We start from the raw sequence: 16,115 nt of genomic DNA on the forward strand, positions 1-16,115 counted from the left end.
AGAAGATTCTGACGATACGGATGACTGCAAATAGAGGTACAGAGAATAGGCAAGTAGAGGCTGGAATTTACTGCAGAAAACTGGCAAAGGAACCAAAGTAGTAACAACAAATAATTAGAGAGGGAAAAGTAATACAATGGGAACAGCCCAAATTTGTACCACAAGGTAGAGAATGCCTTCCCTATCAAGGACTGTTATCAGAGTATAGGCAAAAAGAAAGGAACAGGGGGATCCCAAATGAAAGACCTGCACTGACTGAGTATTTAGTTGACTCTAGAACAGAAGCTACTTTTAAAAAAAGAGATAATTAGTAGGCCATATAAAATATTGCATGATAACTAGAGGAATCAACCAGAGGAGGTTAGAAATGATTGGGAAGAGAGACTGGATAAGGAATTCACAAAGAAACAATAAGAGGGGATATACATGACTCCTAAATATGTAGCAAAGTCTAGACGATTTAGAATTTTTGCTTGGAAGTGTTTGCATAGGTATTTTATACTCTAGGCAGACTCCAAAGAATTTTTCTTCTGGTAGATTACAAATGTTGAAGGTGTGACGGGGAAAAAAACAGGTAAATGGAAACATATTTTGCAGAGTGTAACAAGTTGGCAAACTTTAAAAATTTCCTGCTGATTATTTTGTCAAAACACAGGATCTGAATTGCCTAGACATAATAAGGCCTTGCTGAGTTTAATTTTGGTAGTTGCCAAAAAAGCAATTACTAGAAAATGGAAATCAAAGTCTTAACTAATTGTATTAGACATTGTGAATAAAGTAACAGAAATAAAAGATAAAAGAAATGGAAGTATGATTTTTACAAAATAGTGGAGCAAATTATATAAAAAAAATGGAAACTATGGGAACAATATATGCAAAATAATGTTTTGGAGGATGGATAAAGTTTAAGAAAAGGCAGGAAATGAATGGGCTATGTAATGTCAACTGACAATGAACATACAAGATTATATGTGATATATAATGTTTGCAACACAAAATATGTCAGTATGGTTTGTTTTCATTTATATAAACGAATGACCGACTGTCATAGGTGATAATTCAATTAAGATGTTTTTCGTTTAAAAAAAAATAGCCTGACTTAAACCCTGAAGCACATGCAATAAACTACTCCTGTCTGAAGAAATCTGAGGTGGACAGATACATGCTCGGTTTTCTGTTTCTTTTTGATACAAAAAATGCAGCCAACTATGTTACTAATGGCAGCAGTTGCTTCTTTAAAGATGGGCACAGCAGTCTGGCACAACAGGGAAACCTTCCCTGTTTCATCTCCCAGGACTGACAAGAATGTCTCTCCCTCACCCACTGAGGGGACTCCCACTCTGGTCCATAGTGGCTGTAGGTGCTGCTACACCAGAGGGAATCTGGGGGAAGAAATAAGTGGTCTGAGTGCAACAGAGCAGGGTCACCCACCTGTGGCTGAAGCAAATTACTAGCCTGTTGTGGTGGCAAAGGCTGTTTTCTTCACTTTTTATTTTGTAGCTGGAAAAAGGAATGACCACGGGACTGGTAGTCTGTTGCATGGTCAAGCAGAAAATGGCACATCTCCACCAGTAAAGACCATCAGCAAATGCCAGCAAAAGTACCAGCCCAGAAAGTTTTTTTTTTTTACAGAAAAAAAAACAATAAAAAGCACTTTCAAACACTATGCCTATGCATCAAGGACAATTATATGCAATTTCCCCACAAAAAATATGTTTTCAGTTAGTTAATACTACTTTTAAACTGACCAAAAAAAAAAAAAAAAAAAAAAAAAAACAAACAAAAAAAAGCAAGTGCTCCATTTAAAATTATAGTACAGTCTCAAGGCAGTCAGTTAACACACAACACTTCTAGTTTTAAAACAACTTTCCTGAACTGGAAACTAATAAAGCATCAATAAATTTAATGGAAGTCTTTTCCCTTAAACAGAACGTATCTACCCAGCAAAGGGAAGCACAAACCAACGTTTGATTTTTAAAAGCCACAGAAGTGCATACTCTTCGGTTGCAGTAAATCTCTGAAGGGCTTCACACCCAAACTTGTCTTTTAGTCAGTTCAACTTGAGCTGCTTGTCAGTTTGGGTGCACAGAAGGTGCCCTAAAGCTTTCGAAGTTGGCAGCTAGGATATGGCTACTGCAGCAATGATCAAATATGGTTAAAATCTGAAGTGAAAGATCTGTACTGGTAGAGTTGTTAGCTGAATGTAGAACAGAAGTTGCTGTTAAAGGTGTAATTAGTACAGCATATAAAATAATGCGTACTCATACCTCTCAACCTGGAAACATCAAAACTTTGGACAAAGGCCCATGAAAAGTAGGTACAACTGGCCAAAAATTGAGGAGCTGATTAACAAACTTTCATACATAATCATGTAACCCCGGTCACTCTAAAGGCATTGTGGGATACCAACATAAAGATTGAAGTCAGTAAATAATAACAAATAATGGCAGACATTTGAATTTCAGACTTCATATCCCTCAGAAAATACATAATAATGCAAGACCTGTTATTCTAGCAACTGAGTTTACAGGAGCAATATCTAAAATCAGTCCCTATTTTTGGGCCTTTGTCTCACCATTACTTTTGGCTTTCTCCAGATTTTTTGCTCTAAGAGATTGAGATGTATGTTGGCCACATTTCATGGAGTGGGCACCAGCCTAGGCGGGAAGTTATCATTTGACACTGCTTCCACCAATATATTATATTCCTGGTAAAACTGAAAGCCATAACAGTGCATAAAGCAATGAAAAAGGTGTAAAAAAAAGCAGGCAGGGACAGGTACTATTTATTAACTATTGTCTGCTGCATCTGCAGAACATCAGTGTTGACAAGCCTGTTATAAAATATGCAAAGTCTGTTTGTATCTCATGGTCCAAGAATCCATTTGATTGGTGATAGCTGAGCAACTACAGTGGCCGCAAAGATCCAACAAATGTTGATCAAAATCACAGGCAAGGGGTTCAAAGAAACCAAGGAAGTGCAAAAACGACCATCTACTGAGCAACATGGAGCGGCATTGTCAGCTGATTAAATTAAAAGGTTTTCCAGTGAGGACAATGTCTAACAACGAGTGACATAATCCACCACTTAACTGGGGTCCATGTTCAGCTTCTAAAAAGGTCAGTTCTATACTGCTGACTGTGAGATTTAGTATATTAAAAAAAGGAAAAAACTTTATATATAATAATAAATAAAAAAAAAAAAAAACAACACTGGTAAACTTAGAAAAATTACTGTAATCATTTAAAAACTGTCATTTATTGTAATCGAGGAACCATCAGTTTGTTTTTTCTTTGAATTTGTATTCTTAAATGTGTTTGCATGCACGGACTGTGGGTGTGGGTGTGGGTGTAACAGAGGGGATTGGGTAAAGAGAATTGTATCTTATTATGAGGAACGTTCTTAATTTTTAGTCTTAAAGATTCTGTATCCCAGTGTGTTCCACACTGAAGAATGTTTAATGAGTGTGTGACAGATCCTTTCAAAGAAATGTCCATGATGTATGATGCTAAATGGTGATGATTCATCAAAAGAACTTTTTTGTTGTATGAATAAGCAGTTATTAACCTTGTCTGTGCTTCTTAGATGAAAAGTCTATGAAGTGTTCCACATTGTAAGTGGTAATGTTCTACATTTTGGAGAAAAAAGCTTGGGCACTGTGGGAGTAATAAATTTATATTCCTCAAACTTCATGCATTAGAAATCATAGCACTGTGTTTTAAAACTCACTTTAAAAGGATAGCAGAAGGCCAGAATGATTAGTGTGTTCTTATTTTCAGAACAAAATGTCATCTTCTGGTAGACCACATACAATTAGTGGGTGAGGAGTCTGGACGGCCATGGTTCAGACATTTAGCAATGTATTTACCTACCCTTAAACAAGTCTAACTTGAATTAATGAATAAAATCAGTAAACCTAGGAGAAGCAAACCTAAGCCCTAGGGGGGAAAAAAATCTGCATTCTGGATAATGTTAATAACACAGACGTATATTGTGGGTGTGGGCGGTCAAGAGCAATTCTCATACTTGGTCAAGGTGTATTTTAAGTCAGTGCACAGTGCAGTTATTTGGTTTAGCTGCAAAATGAGTGCAGTCTGCAATATTTATTGGATCTAAGCACATGGTGACATTACAGGCATGCAGTGATGTTCTTATGTCTTATAACAGGCTCTGTCTGAGTCAACTTGTGATGGCACATTGTGGTAGAATAATTTTGCTACGTGCCTCTAAAGTGCCCCTGATTTTTGACTAAACATTTTTCTCTCACCCTCTTAAAACTGGTCGTGATTTGTAACACAAATACAAAGACATGCATCTGGAACATTCCTCCCGGGCCTTCGCTGAAAATTGGCTTCATTCCAAGTCAGACTTTCCCAATAAACAAATGTTAAATAAAAATAAAAATAAAAAAAAATAATAAAAAAGTACTGAACTGTAGGCAACAAACAGCAATGGCAATTAAAGCTACAGACTTCTTCTGCAAGTTAGTTTATGTTTACTAGGAAATACGACAGACATGGAATTGGAAAACACTTTTTATCGGAGGCCTGTAAAGAAAAGTTTCAAAAAAGTAACCATCAGTACACAGTTGAACAAATACACACACACTTTTACTCACGCTGGTGTGCAGCGAATAGCGGTCCTGTCCGTGAGGAAAGAAATGAAGCATGCTCATCTAATACAACTTAGGATGAGTAACAGCCAAGCCAATAAAAACAATAAGATGCAGAATGTCACTAACTTACACTATGGGAATCACTGTACGTCAGAGAAATGGCTAATTTCTTGCAACTTACATACAACTCTTATCTGCAAGCTCCATGCACATGGCAAACTGTCAATTCTCCCTCAGTCTTATAACTACTAGCAATGCATGTCACCACGATTTGAAACTCCCACCCTAGTCTCTGAGTATGCCAAGCAGTCAGACACTGCTCCACAAAGATGATGTCATCACACACACCCCTGCACATTGATTATGTTGCGGGATATACTGGCGATGCTTAGTGATGTCAGCTATAATTTAAAATTGCAAAAAAAAAAAAAAATCGGGAATTGAAGGGGCCGCTTGGATATTCATGGCACCCCATTATTTTGCCCTCAAAAATGGTAAATACCGAGGAATTCAGTATGGTTGAGAGTTATGTGCATGGTAACTATATGAATCAATCAGAGGAGGTTAGAAAACACAAAGAGAGACTGGAAAACACTTTACAAAACAACAGTGGGGAGGGGACATATGTATGGCTCTCAATTATGCAAGAAAGTCCAGAAGGTTTGGAAGCTGTTTGGAAGTGTTTGCATATGCATTTTTATAATGCAAGCAGACTTTAAAGAAATGTTTTCTCAGGTAGATAGCAAATATTGAAAGTGTGATGGGAAAGAAAGAGGTAACTGGAAACATATTTTGGGAGGCAAATGAGTTGGCAGATTGTAAAACTTCCCTATAGAGTAGTCTGTCAGAAATATTCAGTGAGCAAATGGCTGTAACTAAGGAAATTATTCTTTTTAGGTGTGGCAAGGCTCTGAATTGCCTAGACATAGTATAACTTTATTAAGTTTAATTCTGTTGGCTGACAAAAAAGCATTACTAGAAAAAGGAAATCCAAGTCTAAACCAACTTTATTTGAAGTACTGAATCTTATATAAAAGATAAAATAACTGGAAGAGGGAGCTTCAGAAAAGGGAATGAGCAAGTTACAAAGAAATAAATGGAAATTTTGGGAACAATACATGCAGAAAAATATTCGGGAGGAGGAGGAATGAGATTTAAGGGAAGGCAGGAATCCAGCAATGTTGAACTAATGATAAAAAGAAAGACGTATAATGTATATAAATGTAAAAAACATGTTAATATGTTTTGTTTTCTTTTCTGTTAATGTATATTTGCCTACATCTCAAGTGATAACTTAATAAAGATATATAAAATATATTCATTCCGGATTAGAACAACATGAGGAAATACTCATTGACTAGGGTACTCCCATTTATATGCAAACAAATAAGAACTTTAGTGTACCATCACCAAACTGATGAATTAGCTAAGAATTTAACTGATCTTTAAAGTACAAGCTGAAAAACAATGCTGAGGAAGAAGGTAAAAACGGAACAGATAACGCCACACCTTCTAAACTGCAGATCATCAATGGTTTTCAGTTCTTTTGATTTATTATATAGCAGGCATTCTTGTGGTCTATTAGAGACTGCAAGAAAAACCTTCGGCAGAAGAAAAAAATATATGTAAAAGTGCCACAGAACGCAACACCAGCATAAAAGTCAGGCTGAATGTGGTGAAGACCACAGTCTGGGAACACACTGAAAAGCCTGAGTTATGCAACAAGGGGTAGGAAGAAAAAGACCTTAGGTACTTACCATAACATTCCATCTGTGTTGTCCATTTTCATTCTTCCTCACCTATGGGTCTCGGATCCAGCTTGGCCGCATTTTCTAGACTTTGGATCCCAATCTCAAGCTCCTCCATCTTCCCATAATGTACCACACTGTCCTCATCTCCTCAGATTGAGTTTACTGCCTACTGCCTATTGAATTTAGACAAAAAACAGGCCAGATAAAGAAAATATAAAGGCTCAAACCTGGAATATGAAGACTGTATTATCCTCCAAATATCCTTCTAAGAATAACTAGGCCAGGGGAGGGAAGGTGAGGAAGAATGAAAATGGACAACACAGATGGTACATTATGGTAAACACATAACTTCTTTATCTGATGTTGTCCTTTTCACTTTTCCTCACCTGTGGGTCAGAATTCCCAGTAACATAACTCTTGAGAGCCCTCAAAGAAGGATATGAAGGAGCAATGTCGGACCAAAGAAAGCTCTAATTTATTTAGACAATGCCCAAATATTGATGTGTCACACTGGAGTATTTGATCCAGTGACTGCAAGGTAAATAAACATGGACAAAAGCTTAGGCAGAATGTTAAATGTGATAACCTAAATCTGTCCGAGTTGCTGCAGAATGACGAGGGAATTACAGGCCATTTTGAAAAACTAAGTCAGTAATCTCTTGGTCAGTGTAACCTAGAGGGATTCTTAATCCAAGCAGTTAGAAGGAAGGGTAGATAAGTCGCTTGGTCAGACATTCTACACTTTTGGTCTCATGCAATAGTGTGAATGATTAATATTGGACTCTGTGGTCAATTAGGTTAAATAGGGAGGGATATGTGTGGAAGAATACCCTCTTTTTAAGAGAAATAATGGGAGGACGGTTGTCAAACAATGTCTAAAGGTCTGGAACTCATTTGCCAAATGTATTTGTTACCAAGAGAAATATTTTCTAGGAAGAGAATTCATATCCCAACTGCCTGTCAGTCTGAAGTTTTTTTTTTGTGCTAGTTACTGAAGGATAACCATAAGCTCCCGATTTACAGCATTTAATAAGGAGGAGAGGGGGGCAGTTGTCCGGTAACATGTCCTCCATCTGTGTAGCCATCAAATATGTTTACCATCGTATATGATCACTTTAGTTGTCTTTCCAGTAACATGTGAGCTACCTTTATCGCTCACTATTACGTAAAGACTCTGAAGGCTGAAATTAAAGTAAAAGAGGTAATCTGAAAAGAAGCTAGTTTGCTCTCAATGGGAAATGTGGAGTAGTCCAGAATGTCTCTCACTGTGTATGGAGAGGGCAAGATAGAGCAAAGTGTAAGGCATCCTGTAATTAGAATACTGAGAATAGGATTTAGAATAACTGGATTGAACTGAGGACTCCATCCTTATTGGAAAATAATTCTGAAATTCACATGGAAGGAAACTTGACTCCCACCATCCCGACAATTGGAGAGTCTGGGCTATATCTTAGGATGCTGACAGGTTTACCACTGAAAGAATATCTATGAGTCTGCAAAACCATTCTTTCTAGCCACAAAGATATAGATGAAGGGGAAATAAACAAGGACGCCTGAGGAATACCTAAAATGCTGCAGCATGGAGCAAGAACATCTGAGAACAGATAAGTCACAGGCAACTGGATGAAGGGGTGCCCTCCCTAACAATGACGGAAGGGATTCTTGGAAGTATTCAAAAAGGACAACCAAGACAATCAGTGAAGACAGATCATCTCGAGGTCTTCTGAAAAGTTTTCTAAAGGCACACAGGATAATTAATTATGAATTTCCACTAAGAAAGGGTAATGAAAGATCTTGGGGATGTTTAAAATCACGCAACTGCTTGCGCTAATGTCTCCTAATGACAATACCTGAACTAGCTGTTTCTGAACCGTTTTGAGATCCTTAGTAGACAGAAATTTGGAAAGTATGGAAGTTCTACATTACGACTTACTATGGCCCAGTGAAGTATATATACAACTTGTATACATACTATACAACTTCAGTAATGGATTATCCAAGGTAAGCTCTCATATATCATTCTTTCCTCAGTGAGAAGCCCAATGGAGGAGTAAGAATGTACTCTCATAGTCATACTTCTCCAAGGTAGGGGGAGACCCTTGGACAAATTCATTCTGAAGATAATGGACACCTGAAAGGGAAGCAAATCCTGGCCTGGAGAGAAGACAGTGAGAGAGAGTGACTACTGGGGAAGGGGACTTTTTCTTGTGACAAACCAAGATTCTTAGAACAACAGGACAGGGCTCGAGCCTGAACACTGGCACCGGAGAAGGAGATGGACATTCTGGTGGAGGCCCCCCCTGTGAATGGGATATTTTTAGGAATAGCATGAACACACTGTCCGAAGTACACTCCAATGGTAGTGGTACTGCAACGAACTCGTGGAGATGACCATAGCTCTCAGCTTCTTAGAGTAAGAAATCTTGAGAAAGCAGTAAATAACAGGGGGCCAACAGCCCAAAAATAGGAACAACTTTTAAATACTGTTCTTATAAACCTAGGAAGTTGCTAGAATAACAAGTTTTGTATTAACATGAATTTTCAGAGGTTCTGAATATCTGGATGGGTCACTCCTGCCGGGTGAGACAGTAAGTCCGGATTTGGATCCAGAATCTAAGGCTGGTAGATTAATTGAGGAGGAACAGACTTCAATCCTCAAGTATTTGGTAGAAAACCAAAAGATTTTATAAGGAACAGGCCAAAAAGATGAAGCAAAACTCCGGACAGCTGGTAGGTATAGACATGACTGCCACTCACAATCAGGTGTAAGTCTCTGAGATTAATCTGCACTCTGAGCATAAGAAAGCCTGTCCCAGGAAGCAACTTTCCGGAGCCAAGGCAGAGAGAGAAAGAGAGACAGGATCTGTATGCAATCCTGAAACCATATAGGTATGAGGGAAATCAGAAACTCAACCAGGCATATCTCAAACCCAGAGTAAGAAATCTGTACAAACTATAAATAATAGGGACAGCAGCCCAAAAGTAGGGACACGTTTTAAATGTTACTGTTATAAACTTAGAAAGTCGACAGAATGACAGGTTGTACATTAGCATGAATTTTCTGAAGGATATGAAATCTGAAACTTAAAAGTCTGTCATTATTTTCTGACTTCAATCCTCAATGATTTGCCAGAAAACCACACTTTTTTTTTTTTTGCAAAAAGATTGGATCCGAACCATAGCCCTAAGGGGGAAAGATGGACTCCAAGGTCAAGGTTCATGGGTGGGGAAAAAAAAACCCTTAGAGATCCACTTCACAATGCCATGATAGGATGAACCGAACAGACGTTCATATGCATGTTTACAAAAAAAAAAAAAGCATACACATTAGAAAACATGAAAACATCTGAATAAAACTTAAAGAACTGCTAAATAAACAAATACTAGAACATCTGTAACAAAAACTTTTTCAACATTTAAAGTCTTATTATGATTTTTTTTCTAGCCACCTTTGTAAATAGATGCTTTTGATTTAGTTTGTTTTTTTATTAGTTTGTGTGCTTAATTATCTATTTCTACATAAGCATTAAATGCTATATTTATTTTTTACTTGTTAAATTTTAATAAAATATTTGAGGAGAAAACATGTAAACTTCAATGATGAAGTGTGAGAAGTCAGTGTTAGGAACCACTGCAAAACAGCTTAGAGATACAGATCTTTACACTGAGACACCATGCCTCCTGAAAGGAAAAGCAAGTGGAAGGCAACAAACAGTGGCACTGTCGGATCCGAGGGATGCTTCAGATCTGAAGAACACTACATTGCTCAGCAGCTCTGAGTCCAAAGTCATCAGATCTAAGAACTGTTCAGCTCTGTCTCATCCAAAAGGTATTAGTTGGACCCCACACTTAGGATCCAAGGAGTTAACTATCACAATAGATTGGATCCGATGGGGAAAAGCATGATCTGAAAAATACTTTGTTTTTTTAATCTGAGGAGGCATGGACTCAGAGAGAGGTTGACAGTTCTTTGATCAGATCCCTCTGAAGCTGAGTAAAATGAGCGAGACAGTTCAACGACCTCAGCGCAAAGGTTGCGGAGGTGTAGCTGCTCAGTCCTGTCCAGTGCTAGATTCCTTGTTAGATGGATGGACATTTGCAGTTTCATCCGCCAGCTCTTTCTTGGTGGCTGCCACCTCCACAATAGCATTAAGTACAGGACCCTTACTTCAGTGTTTCCTGTCTGTGGGGGGAATCAGAAAACAATTGGGTCACTTGGGTATGGGCTCGATGGTGTCTGGTTCCTTCCCTACTCATCAAGAAAATAAATCCACCAAGATGTCTGCCAGGGGGAGGGGGTCACCCAGGATGTAGATGGGCCCATCCCAAATGCCTCCAATAGAACTGACTCCTCAGAGGAATGAGGATAGGCAGACTACCCACCTTTCTGCTTTAGTATCTCTAATATGTCCCCAAAGGAGACATCTTTAGGTGGGGATTGAGGGGATCCTTCCACCTCATCAAAGTCAGTATCCGCGGTTAAGGACTCCAATGGGGAGTTCACCCGCCTCCTTTTGCACATCCTCTTCCGAGGGACTTCCTCAGCTGGGTGTTCTGAAGAAGTGCTGGAAGAAGGGGATCCCTCCTGACCAGGGAGTTCTAAGACGCCACTTAGAACAGGAAGACTCATGGTAGGATGACACAGAGCAAGGCCTGGATCTAATGGGGGTACAGGGGCGGAATGGAAAACCTGTGCCATGAGATCTCCAACTTAGGAGAAAACCCTCTCCAGTACCTGGAAATCCAAAGGACCAGGAGAAACCCTTTCTCTCTCTGCAGAGCCGAAACCACAGAGGAAAAACTGGCAGGACTCACTCCGGATCCACGGCCTCCAAAAGGGATCAGACCCAAGCTGTCGAGTGCCAAAGTGTCTAAGGGAAGGGACAAGTCTGAAAAAGATGGGGCTGATCCCAGTCCCCTGGACCCAGCACCACTGCCATGGCTCTGAGACTTCCACTGCTCCACAAAGGCTGGAACAGGGTTCGTCAATGGCACCCTTGGCATTGAGGAAGGGAGCTTCCTCTACACCGAGCTTGATGAGCCTGGCAGTCCTGAATCCTGTGACTCTGACGTCAACGGACGGATTGGAGAAGGAGTCCTGATGGAATGACATGGGTAGCTCAAGGATCCGACAGAGGATGGAGGTGAGACTACCCTCATTTGGATCTGGGCCTTAAGAAACCTCATTATCATCCTGTCCATGTCCACCTCGAACCAGCTTCTTGAGGACCAAGAGGAAGCCAAAGAGGGGGGGCCAGGAATGCTTCGATTTGGAGGACAGCACCAAGGACTTCACTGAGATCCTCTGATCCAAGGGAATGGAATCTGAAGTCAGAGCCGACGAAGGAGTAGGAAATGTGGTAATAATCTCCCCTGGATTCATACAGACTGTAGGATTCAATGGGGAGGTAACTTCTGTGGCTCCGAGGGAGCCAAATCCATAGATCTCTTGGGCTTCTTGAGTTCAAGAGAGTCCCTCGGGGAGGCAGGAAGAGACCTCTTTTTAGACTCCTTAGGAGCAGGAGAAGCAGAAGAAGTCAGGGAAGGGGTCTGAGCCTCCGGAGCCGAAGAGTGAAGAAGGCCCCTAAGAATAAGCTTATTTCAGCTGTTTGCAAGATCCAGAGGATTGAGGGCGGCACGAATGAAACACTCTGCTTTCAAATGATTGGCACCCAGCCAGTACACGTACTCCTTGTGGGCATCCTGACTAGGGATTTTATGGTCACAAGAAGTGCAGCATTTAAAGCCAGGTACCGGTTTGCCCGCCATGACCTAATGAAAAAGCCAGCCAAAAACAACTGTCACACACAGCAAGTAAGTTTTAATTACTTAAAAACTAAGTACCAAACTCTAAACTCTTCAAAAAATAAGTCCGAACTCTTACGTTTAACTAAATATTTTAGGAATTTATGTAAAATTAAACTAGGCTAACCTACCTTTTTTATGTGTAGAAGAAGAAAGAAAACAGAAATGCACACACACACACACACACACACACACACACACACACACAGACACACACACACACACACACACACACACACACACACACACACACACACACACACACACACACACACACACACACACACACACACACACACACACACGCTCAAGAGGAAAAAGAGGGAGGGCTTACAGATCCTGAAAGGATAAGTAAATGCTATAAACAATACTAAACCCATGTTTGAGAGAACAAAATCTGCATCTGACTCACTGGAGTGGCAAACGAGATCTGAGGTAGTTGGTGGGTGCAGGGCATTATATGTAAGAGGGAGGAGCTTGAGAGTCGGATCTGAGTCTGTGGAATGTGGCTAAGCCGAATCAGAAGGTCAGATCCGAGGCCCTATCATGAGGAAGAATGAAGGAGACAACATTAGATAATACTTTTTTTTTTTTTTTAATCCGAGGAGACAGCTGAAACTCTCTGCCTCAAGAGAAAGCTCCAGTCAATTGGATTTGAGGACTTAGGATCCAATGAGTAAAGGAAAAGGACACCTCTTGGTTAAAAATGGATAGTAGGCTCCTAGGCCAAGAAGATGTCACACACAGGAAAACAGCTCTCCATCCATTCAAAAGAACCTCTTGTTGTGGGTCAGTAATGCCACAACTGTAGCCTGAAGCACACCACTCTACTATACAGGATCAAAGCAATTAATCTTCAAGACAACAGATAGCAACTTGCTAGACCAGGAAGATGCTGCAGCCAAATTTTAAATATTGCTCCTATAAACTTATAAAGTTGCTAGAATAAAAGGCCTTGTGTTACAATACATTTTCTGTAGGATATGAAGTCTTATAATCACAATTTTTTTGAGGCACAGACCAAAATTAGGAGGTAAAAATCTGGAGAGCTGAGAGGTATGGCAGCAACAAATAAACACTTCCACACCAGGACAGAGCCAAGCAGAGGAAGCATTTGCTGCGGAGCAACACAAACACTGTCACATGAAACACATCACTCTACCAAAAAGATCCCAAGTAATAAAAGTAATACAACCCTCGGACAACGTAAAGCAGGCTCTCAGACTGGGAAGATGCCATAGACAGATAAATATCTCTATACCTGGACAGAGCCATTAACACTTAGAGAAGGAATCTCCTCAACCAGAAAGCAAGCCCTGAGACTGTAGACGGCAACAAAGCTTTCGGATAACTCCTTCTTCAGTGTGTATCACACTGAAGAAGGAGTTATCCGAAAGCTTTGTTTTTGACTACGTTTTATCAGTGTTTTTAATAAATCTTTTGGACGTAACTTGGCAGTTTTTCTGTGTTTGCTGTGGACTTTTTTTCAAACGGCAAGTGTATTGCAGGTTTTTTGTTTTTTTTATGACTGTAGACTGCAACAGGCAGGGATTAAAAAAAAAACAGCAAAAGAGGAAAAACAGCTAGATAAAACTGAAGGTGGCTACTGAGACAGGAAGGAACCAGTAAGAAAAGATGGATTAAAATAAATAATTTTAGACAAAAAAGTTCCTTACAGCTTGAGATTTCAGAATTCTCCATCTTACCACTTAGGCAGCAAACGAGATCTGAGCAGATAGAGACAGTGTGGTGCATTTTGGGAAGAGGGAGGAGCTTCAGATTGGGATCCAAAGTCAAGAAAATGCAGCCAAGCTGGATCCAAGGATCGGATCAGAGATCCACAGGTGAGGAAGAATGAAAAGGACAATATCAGATCTTGAATTTGTGTGTGTTTGTACAATAAACTGTACTGTTTTTATAAGACTGGAGTCTTTGCTGCCTTTAATACTCCACTATATATAAATATGTACATACATTTATATGTGTACATATGATTATACCAACACAGAGTCCTCATCTTCCTGAGTTGGTATCATTTCAGGTGGCTGTAAATGATCCCATGAAAAAAAGAGGAGGTGATATATATTATGACAATTCCACTGAAAATCTAATGAGAGGCTGCAATAAATTGAAAACATGATATGTCAATAAGCAGCATAGTCAAACATTTACTACCTCAAATTACCCAAAACTGTAAATAGGTGAATGTACTCACAACTCTGTGCTGCAGTGCCTACTAATGCTGATGACATGGATGTGCAGATGTTGCCGAGAATGTGTATGACACTATAGTGTCCAAGACTTCAGCGACATACTGCTCATAGACGGATATTTGTACAACTTGGAAAAAATAAGCATTAAGTAGTACTGGGCCTGTTGCATACAACTTAGTGAGAAACGTAAGGGTTGTGAAGTAACTGCACCATTCATATCAGGGAACAGGTCTGTAATAGTACTGCCTACCATCATTTCCAAGATCATGCAGAAGTGGAAAAGTACAAGGCGTCTGAGTATATAAATGTAAAAACCAATCAGTCAAGAGACATTTTGTTTATTTACACTTTGCTGACCAGGTTAGTTGCACAACACAAACCATAGTTTGGGACTCAGAAGGCAGCTGATAAAAAGACTAACTTTTGTAGGATTTCTGTGACATCAACAAGTACAACAGAGGTACACCCAACATTCCTTTAGCTAATACTGAAGCCATGTAAACTATATAACAAATGACAGATCTTGCCTTTCGTCAGAAACATCTCAGCCATTATCTTTGCACTTGATAAATTCTTCACCATACTAAACACTATCAAAATAATCAAGGAGCACCTGGCTTAGAGCGAAGCAAGCAGTAAGTCAAAATAATACCCAAGGAATAATGTAAAAATTGTAACTCAGAAACTCAACATCTCTTGCTGTCCACTGAGAGAAATCAGGATCTTCTTAAGTGGTATTACTGCCACCATACTCTGTCAGGTGTTTTCTGCATAACCTATGCACACTTTGCAGCAAACACATCCAGATGGGTGTGCAGACAGCTCTATCCGCTGATGTTTCTGTCATAACATCACCTGCAATGAGGCACTGTGCATCTCTTGACTCTAGCATACCATCTAAAGGACCACACACACAGGAGTGCAGCACCCTCCTTATGCTGCACTTTAGCGCAAGTTCAGGAAAATTAATCTAACAACCTAGTAGGGAACAGAACCCAAGTTTCCATAATCAAATCTATTCCAGCAGAACTGACATCACCACCAATGATCAGATATTTTTCAGTCTGCAATCATAGGATTCTGGATATGGTGACTACAGTGAACAACTAGCATCTTTGTGAAATACCAAAAAACAAGGCCTAGAACTACAAGTCTTTTATTTTATGTGGGTGTGTGAACTCATCTGCAACCTCAACATCATAGCACTGTGCTAATTACCCAGACAACGTTTGAAAAAGATAGACACTTGATCTTTATGGAACATGTTATTTCCTTTCCCTGAGGTTGGGACACACTGGAATTAAAATACATAAGTAGGGCAGGCACAGCAATCCATATGAAGGATGCAGGGGAGCCATTCAATTCTTATTTAACTCACGTGAACATCAGGGATTTGGGGAGTGCATGATTTAACTTTACAACTTGTTAAGTGTGGCATTTTGTGTTTCAAGCTGTGTAAGTTTTAAGCATTTCTACTTCTAGTCCATTTCAGGAAGTTTTTTATTAAAGAAGACTTGGCAAAACAAAGCTGAACCAGCTTGAACAGCATTGTCATTATGTTTTCCCCATAAAAGTAGTACCATAAAATCACCTGTGATTATTTCTAGATGAAGAGATCACAATCAGTTTAAGATAAACTACATTTATTTTTCTAAGCGATATGTAAAATAATAGTGTTTTATGTCATATGACTCAAAATGTTGAATAGTGTAGTCCAGCATGAAGTATGAA

General features: G+C 39.5%; 1 protein-coding gene across 2 annotated transcripts in view; it reads right to left on the reverse strand.

The window, feature by feature from the left end:
* HEATR5A (HEAT repeat containing 5A) overlaps positions 1 to 16,115 on the reverse strand; it is a 2,570,019-nt gene that overhangs the window by 855,748 nt on the left and 1,698,156 nt on the right. The window lies entirely within an intron of this gene.

Source organism: Protopterus annectens, chromosome 6.part0, assembly GCF_019279795.1.
Source record: "Protopterus annectens isolate FY-2018-M chromosome 6.part0, PAN1.0, whole genome shotgun sequence".
NCBI classification, from domain to species: Eukaryota; Metazoa; Chordata; order Ceratodontiformes; family Protopteridae; genus Protopterus; species Protopterus annectens.